Source organism: Ornithorhynchus anatinus, chromosome 21, assembly GCF_004115215.2.
Source record: "Ornithorhynchus anatinus isolate Pmale09 chromosome 21, mOrnAna1.pri.v4, whole genome shotgun sequence".
NCBI lineage: Eukaryota > Metazoa > Chordata > Mammalia > Monotremata > Ornithorhynchidae > Ornithorhynchus > Ornithorhynchus anatinus.
This window is the reverse complement of record NC_041748.1, coordinates 11193754-11202421: the sequence shown is the minus strand read 5'-3', so window position 1 is coordinate 11202421 and position 8668 is coordinate 11193754. Positions and strand designations below refer to the sequence as shown.

General features: G+C 49.4%; 1 non-coding gene across 1 annotated transcript; it reads left to right on the top strand.

Annotated features, from left to right (window-relative positions):
• The first annotated feature begins 877 nt into the window (after positions 1-877).
• Positions 878-1015, top strand: LOC114806206. Its single transcript, XR_003754242.1, has one exon. It is a non-coding gene; the product is annotated as a small nucleolar RNA SNORA7 (small nucleolar RNA).
• The last annotated feature ends 7653 nt before the right edge of the window (positions 1016-8668 follow it).

The following is an 8668-nucleotide window of genomic DNA, read 5'->3' as shown; positions in this document are numbered from 1 at the left end:
TTCAGTGGTTGTCCATCCACCTCCACACCAAACAGAAACTCTTCGCCACTGGCTTTAAAGCATTCAATCACCTTGCTTCCTCACCTCCCTGACTGCCTACTTCAACCCAACCCCCGCGCTTCGCTCCTCCAATACCAACCTACTCACTGTACCTTCATCTCACCGCTGACCTCTTGCCCACGTCCTACCTCTCAGTCAAATCAATCATATTTATTCAATGCTTAATATGCGCAGAACACTTGGCTAAGCACTAAGCACTTGGGAGAGTAAATATAACAGAGTTGGTAGACACAGTCTCCTGCCCTGGAACTCCCTCCCGCTTTGTATCTGACCGACCTCTCTCCCCACCTTCCGAGCTGTCTGATTCTTGTTAAGCATTTACTCTGTGTTGGGCACTGTAGTATGCACTAGAATAGATGCAAGATAACACTCCCTGCCCCACAACGGGCCCACGGTGTAAAGCAGAGGAAGGAGGATTTAATCGCCAATTTACAGATAAGGAAACTGAGGCACAGAGTAGTAAAGCATCACTGCCCAAGGTCACACAGCCCACAAGTGGGAGAACTAAGTTTAGAACCTAGGTCCTCTCGACTCCCAGGACTTGCTCTTTCCACTAGGCCATTATTAAATTCACATCTCCTCCTCCTCCTTACTTCCCCTACTCCCTTTCCCTCTGTCTCACCCTTGTGCATGGATTTGTACCCTTTATTCATTCTGCCCTCAGCCCCACAGAGCTTATGTACACACCTGTAATTTATTTTAACATGTGTCTCCCCCTCTAGACTTTAAGCTCCTTGTGGGCCGGGAACGTGTCTTCCAACTTTATTAGAGCATACTTTCCCAGTTTCCTAGTTTAGTGCTCTGTACACAGTAAGTACCCTTTTCAGGATAGCACCTGGAGAGTTTCCAGACCTCTACCAGTCTTGGCTACGGGAGGGAGAGTCAAGCAGAGGCCTACCCGTTCCATTCCTAGCTTGGCTAGTGGCTAGCAAGTGGAAGGCCATCTGCTACAAGTCAAAATTCCCCTGTGCTGGGCAGCAGCGGCACGGAAGAGAGTCGAGGGCGGAGACTCGCGGAAGAAGGCAGTGGTAAGCCACTTCTGGTTTTTTTGACCACGAAAACACTCTGGATACACAATTGCAGACGGAGGTGGAGCGTTCTGGGAGAGGTACGTACCCGAGGTCGCAATGGGTCGGAAACGACTCGACAGCATAAGACAAGCACAGTAAGTAATCAAATAGGATCGATCGATCGACTTGGACTCCAAACTGGCCTCAGACTTCCAAGAGTCTGATTTCAACAAAGAGCTACGTGACCCTGAAGGATGGAGTTGTGTTAGATGTCACCTTCACTCTTTTTAGGATTTTCAAGATTATGCGAATGTTGACGTGTGTATTTGTGTGTGTGTGATGAGTAGACGGGTGTCATCGAGAGTGTTCAAAATTGGCCAGAAGAACATGATGAAGCGATTGCTTTTCCATTCCAGTTGTATGTAGAGCTTCGAGAGAAGCAGCGTGGCTCAGTGGAAAGAGCACGGGCTTAGGAGTCAGAGGTCATGGGTTCGAATCCCAGCTCTGCCACTTGTCAGCTGTGTGACTGTAGGCAAGTCACTTCACTTCTCTGTGCCTCAGTTACCTCATCTGTAAAATGGGGATGAAGACTGTGAGCCCCACGTGGGACAACCTGATTCGCTTGTGTCTACCACAGTGCTTAATGTGTACCCCAGCGCTTAGAACAGTGCTCTGCACATAGTAAGCACTTAACAAATGCCAACATTATTATTAGAAGCACGAGAAATGATGAATAACGTATATCATGTCAGTGGCAGGACAATGGATGACCTGCATGCGTGTCACAATGTTGAGAGACATGCTTTTGAAATCCACGAAAACGGATATCTAAGCAAACTTTTCAGAGGTCATTTTACTACTGATTTTGCTGATGATTGTCTGCTAACTCTGTCGTATTGTACTCTCCCAAGCGGTTAGTACAGTGCTCTGCAAATAGAAGTAAAGAAGCGGCATGGCCTAGTGGAAAGTGAACATTCCTGGGAGTCACAGGACCCTTGTTCCAATACCTGCCCCACCGTTTGTCTTCTGTGTGACCTTGGGCCGATCACTTAATTCCTCTGGGCCCCAGTTCCCTCATCTATAAAAAGGGGATTCAGTACCTGTTCTCCTTTCTAAGTAGATTGTGATCCCCTGTGGGACCTGATTATCTTATAATAATAAGATTATTATTATTATTACTCCCAGGGCTCAGTACAGTGCTTGACACAGAGTAAGCGCTCAACAAGGACCACAGTTATTATTGTTTTATAGTAAGGTCTCAGTAAATACCATTGGTCGATTATTGCCATCCTAAAATGTTTCAATCTACATGGTTGCTAGTCAGTTGTCTTAATCTGATGAAAATTTGGGGGAAATTCACTTTTCCCTCTTCTCCACCTCCCAAATGTTACTTTTTCCCTCAAACCTGCGTGACCCACTCCCCCTGCCGACTCCCATTTAACGAAGCGTTTCTTAATATCCTTTCATGACACGTAAACTTCCATTTATGTGAATGGACGTGGGCCCTTCCAATAAATAACACCTCTGATTTCTGGCACTAGCCCTTCAAGCCCTACCGAAGCTAGGTTGTGTCCTCACCCACCTCTGCTAATAACCTTCTTTACCCCTTGATCCTCCATCTCCACAACTTCCAATCCTCGACTCGAGTGTCAAACCCCATGCTCCAAGGAGAAACCACCGCCAATGAAGGGAAGGAAGCAGAAGGACCGCTCCAAAGTTCCCGTGGTCAAGACTCTTCAAAATCCAAAGGCGGACTTCCAAACTGCCACTGGGTCCACCACCATTCCACTAAGCCAGAGGAGGTCGGAGACGTAGCCCTGGACAGGGTGGTCGATTTCCCCGTGAAAAGAACCTGCCAACTCCGTGGAGCTGCCGCTCTCTGAGACCGCTCCACCCCAAAAGATTCCCCAGTGTGGGAATTCTGCAAACCAGAGGTAAATCGGCATGGAGTAGAGGATTGGGGGGCAGATGGATGGGGTGATAGTTCGTAAATCCACAGAGGGAAGAGGAGCAAGTTTCAAAGGTGTCATCGGGAAGGACCCTGCTGCAGAGCTTTTTTAGCACTGTTGTGAAGATAGAACCGACTCCATTTTGACATTGAATATGTGGGTTGAAGGAGAGAGATGAGGCGGGGATAATACCAGGGTTATGCGCTTGTGAGAGAGGAAGGACGGTGGTGCCGTCTACAGTGATGGAAAAGTCATGGGTTGGATAGGATTGGTATGGGAAGGTAAGGAGTTCTGTTTCAGACATGTTAAATCTGAGGTGACGGGGGACATCCAAGCAGAGAGGTCCTGAAGGCAGGAAAGAAAGTGAAATTGCCAAGAGGGAGAGGGATCAGGGCTGGAGGTGGAGATGTAGGTATCACCCGCATAGAGGTTGTAGTTGAAGCCGTGGGAGCGAATGAGTTCTCCAAGGGAGTGGGTGCAGATGGAGAATAGGAGCCGCAGAACTGAGCCTGGAGTGACGCCCAGAGTTAGGGGGCGGGAGACAGGAAGAACCTATGAAAGAGATTGAGAATGAGCAGCTAGGGAGATGAGAAGCAGGAGAGGACAGTGTCAGTGGAGCCAAGATTGGATAATGTTTCCAGGAGAAGGGGGCGGTGGACAGTGACTAGGGCAGCTGAGAGGTCCTAGGATTAGGATGGAGTCAGAAGCCGTTGGATTTGACAAAAAGGAGATCACTCGTGACCTCTGAGAGGGCGCTTTCTGTGGAGTGAAGGGGCCAGAGGCCATATTGGAGGAGGACAAGGAGAGAACTGAAGGAGAGGAACCTGAGGCAGCGGGTGGAGACAACTCCCTCAAGGAGTTTGAAGAGGAATGGTTGGAGAGAGTTGGGGCAATAACGGGAAGGAGCCATGGGGTCAAGGGAGGGTTTTTTTAGGACAGGGGAGACATGGAACGTGAAAGCAGTGGGGAAGACGACACTGGAGAGCGGAGAGTTGAAGACGGTGGTCTGGGAGGGAAGGATGGAGGGGGCCAACTGCTTTGATAAGGTTCCAAGGGGTCAGAGGTGGAGGAGGTGGATTTTGAGAGGAGGAAGGTGATTGCTTCTTGAGATACTGCTGGGAAAGAAGGGAGAGTTGAAGCAGGGGCAGGAGGAGGGGGGATTGGGACATCTCTACTTGGATGTCCTCCCGTCAGCTCGAATTTAACACGTCCAAAACAGAGCTCCTTCTCTTCCCCACCCAAGCCCTGTCCTCTCCTGGACTTTCCCATCACCGTAGAGGGCAAGTGAGCCTGGAACAGGGAATTGCAGGGCCAACTCAGGTTTCCACTGATCCTAGGGCAGGTCTGGGGTGGTGATGCCTCTCAGAGCGGCATTCTTTTTGGACTGTAACGTTTATTAAAGGGGCTATTCATACCGTAAGGGACTAGGCCAGAACTTCGTGGGAATTATTGAAAACTGATGTTATTTGGTGTTCAGAATTGCTGTCAAACGCGAAAAGTTGAGAACTTTTGGTGTGTGCTCTCCAGAAACATGGTTCTGTTGCAGGATTTTTGTTGAGTTGTTGAGTCTGTGCTCTTGTTTTCAGATCATGAGCGGAAGCACTGGTTCAGAACAGCCTGGGAGTCAGGCGTCTCTGTTTCTGTTCTGTAAAAATTTGTCACTTCCTATTTGGGCGAGGGTTTGTGATAAGCCCGATTTTCTACAGCTCCTCCAGATCCTTGGCTGACCGAACATGATGTCTAAATAATCTGACCTAATCCTTTTTTTCCAAACTGGCTCGGCCCCGCATGAGTTTGACATCTGTTTTTCTTGGAAGTCAGATAAAAGTTGCTTTCTCAGCTGACCTTTTCCAACTGTGTTTGCACTTGTCAAGGTCTCTGGTGTTTCCGGGCCACTGTGATCCCTACTGGCATTTCTGTTATTACTGAGAGGCAGCGTGGCTTAGCGGAAAGAGCACGAGCCTGGGAGGCAGAGGATCTCGGTTCTGATCTTGGCCCCGCCAGTTGTCCGTTGTGCGACCCTGGGTAAGTCACTTCACTTCTCTGTCCCCCTCATCTGCAAAATGGGGATCCCTGTTCTCTCTCCTACGTAGACTGTGAGACCCATGTGGCACCTTATCTCTTGTACCTACCCCAGCTCACAGTCTCAATCCCCATTTTACGGATGAGGTTCCTGAGGCCCAGAGAAGTGAAGTGCCTGGCCCAAGGTCACACAGCAGACATTTGGCAGAGCCGTGATTAGAGCCTCATGACCCTCTGACTCCTAGGCCCTGTTGCTCCTCTAAATCCACTGCTCCTCCTCTCTTCTCCTCTCCCTTCCCTCCAGGTGAACTTTTCCCCATATCCGTCCTTCAGCCCAAGGCTGAAAAACGCGGGTGGGGGAGGAATGAACCAGGGAAGGGGAAGAACAGGGAGAAGGGGAGGGGAATTAGTTTTATTTTCACTTTTCTACCCCGAGAGTTGGCACTTGAGCCTGGGAAACTCCTTGGAAACCCCTGGCATTCCCTGGCAGAGGATGCAAGTGCAGATTCTCTGATAGTCTACTCTCCCAAGCACAGTGTTCTGTACACATTAAGTGCTCCATAAATATGATTGCTTGCTTGATTTTTTTTAATGGTATTTGTTAAGCGCTTGCAATGTGCCAGGCACTGTACTAAGCAGTGGGGTAAATTAATAATAATGATGGTATTTAAGGCCTTACTATGTGCAGAGCACTGTTCTAAGCGCTGGGGGGATACAAGGTGATGAGGTTGTCCCACGTGGGGCTCACAGTCTTAATCCGCATTTTACAGATGAGGGAACTGAGGCGAAGAGAAGTGAAATGACTTGCCCAAAGTCACACAGCTGACAAGTGGCGGAGCCGGGATTTGAACCCATGATCTCTGACTCCCAAGCCCGGGCTCTTAAATTCTTGACAGGGTGGACGCAGTCCGTGTCCTAGGTGGGCCTCACAGACTTAATTGCCATTTTGACAAATGAGGCAACTGAGCCAGAGAGAAGTGAAGTGACTCGCCCAAGGTCACCCAGCAGGCAAGTGGCAGAGTCGGGAATTAGAACCCAGGACCTTCTGATTCCCAGGCCCTTACTCTATCCACTAGGACATGCTGCTTCTCTGGGATTGATGCAGAGGGGAGGGTGGGTAGGGGAAACGAGGGCTTAGTCAGGGAAGGACACTTGGAGATGGGATTTTAATCGATGGTATTTATTGATTGCTTCCTCTGTGTCAAAAACTGTACTAAGTGCTTAAGAGAGTAAAACGCAACAGTCAGAGGACTCTTGGAGATGGGATTTTGGGAGGGTTTTAAAGGTCGGGAGACCGGTGACCTGTCTATTATTTTTACTATTACTCTCATTATTTAGCACTTACTAGGCATCAAACACTGCTCTAAGTGCTGGAGTAGATAGAAGTTAATCAGGTTGGACACAGTCTCTGCTCTGTAAGGGGCAGGGAGAGCAGGCATTGCCTCCCCATTTTACAGATGAGGAAACTGAGGGGTAGAGAAGCCAAGTCACTTGCCCAAGGACACACAGCAGGAAAACTACAGTGGGTATTAGAACCCCGGTCATCTGACCCCCAGGCCCGTGATCCTTCCAGTACATCACGTTACTCCAGTGAAGGGGGAAGGAGTTCCAGGCCAGAGGGAGAAGGTGGGCAAGCGTCTGCCAACAGGATAGACAAGCTTGAGGTACAGGGAATGGGTTGGCGACGGAAGAGTGGGATGTGTAGAGTGGGTGATAGTTGGAGATCAGAGAGGTAAGGGGGGAGGGAGCTGATTGAGTGCCTTAAAGCTGATGGTAAGGAGTTGTCATTTCAGGCAGAGGTGGGTGGACAGCCATCGGAGGTTTTGGAGGAGTGGGAAGATGTAGACTGACGTGCGGATGATTTCAGAAAAAATGATCCGGGGAGCAGAGAGAAGTTTGGACCGGAGAGGGGAGAGAGAGGAGGCTGCAAGGAGGCCGGGAGGGAATAGCATAAATGCTTGGATCAACGTGGTAGCACTTCGGATGGGGAGAGAAGAGCAGATACTAGAGATGTCAAGGTAAAACTGGCAGGAATTCATGACGTCATGGGGATACGAGGTGATCAGGTTGTCCCACGTGAGGCTCACAGTCTTAATCCCCATCTTACAGATGAGGAAACTGAGGCAAAGAGAAGTGAAATGACTTGCCCAAAGTCACACAGCTGACAAGTGGCGGAGCCGGGATTTGAACCCATGCTCTCTGACTCCCAAGCCCGGGCTCTTAAATTCAAATTAAACAGCGTGGACGCAGTCCGTGTCCTAAGTGGGCCTCACAATCTTTTAATGGCCGTTTTTACAGATGAGGCAACTGAGCCAGAGAGAAGTGAAGCGACTTGCCCAAGGTCACCCAGCAGGCAAGTGGCAGAGGCAGAGTGAGAGAGATGAATCGAGGATAATGCCAAGGCTACAGTCTTGTGCGACAGGGAGGATGGTGGTGGCGTCTACGGTGATAGGAAAAGTCAGAGGAGGGTTTGGTTGGGAAGAGGAGGAGTTCTCTTCTGGACGTGTTAAGTTTGAGGTGTCAGTGGGACATCCAAGAGACGTCCTTTAGGCAGAAATGCCTATAATACTTTGTTATTTTGTTGATGAGATATACATCACCTTGATTCTATTTATTCGCTATTGTTTTAATGAGATGTTCATCCCCTCGATTCTATTTATTGCTATTCTTGTCTGTCCGTCTCCCCGGATTAGACTGTAAGCCCGTCAAAGGGCAGGGACTGTCTCTGTCTGTTACCGATTTGTACATTCCGAGCGCTTAGTACAGTGCTCTGCACATAGTAAGCGCTCAATAAATACTATTGAAATGCAAGACTGTAGAGGAGAGGGAGATTTCATCTGTGTAAAGATGGTGGTTGAAGGCGTGGGAGCGATGATTGAGTTCTCGAGGGGGTGGGTGAAGATGAAGAATTGAAGGGAACCCCACTCACGCATCTCAACCTCCCACCCTGAAATACCGATGAAAAAGACTGAAAAGGCACCAGCCAGACAGGAGGAGAACCAGGGTAGGGCACTTGTCAGTGAAGCCAAAGATAGAGTTTCCAGGAGAAGGGGGTGGTCCGCATTAGGAAGGCGGCGCTGAGATATCAAAGCGGGTTAGGATGGAGTACGAGCAATTGGATTTGGCTAGGTCACTGGTGACCTTAGCGAGGTCCATTACGGGGTGGGTTAGAGGCAAAAGCCAGATTGCAGGGGCTCAAGGAGTGTGGTGGAGGAAAGGAGTTGAGAAAATTCCCCCTTGCTGTCAAGTTCACGCTATTTCAATAGAGAAGCAGCGTGGCTCAGTGGAAAGAGCCCGGGCTTGAGAGTCAGAGGACATGGGTTTGAATCCCAGACCTGCCACCTGGCAGCTGGGTGTCTGTGGGCAAGTCACTTCCCTTCTCTGGGCCTCAGTGACCTCATCTGGAAAATGGGGATTAACTGTGAGCCTCAGGTGGGACAACCTGATGACCCTGTATCTCCCCCAGCGCTTAGAACAGTGCTGTGCCCATAGTAAGTGCTTAACAAATACCAACTTAACAATTAATTTCTTGCTCATGCCCTTCCTCCTGCCTGGAACTCCCTCCCCCTTAATACCCAAACCAACCAACCACGCTTCCCCATCTTCTAAGCCCTGTTAAAATTCCAT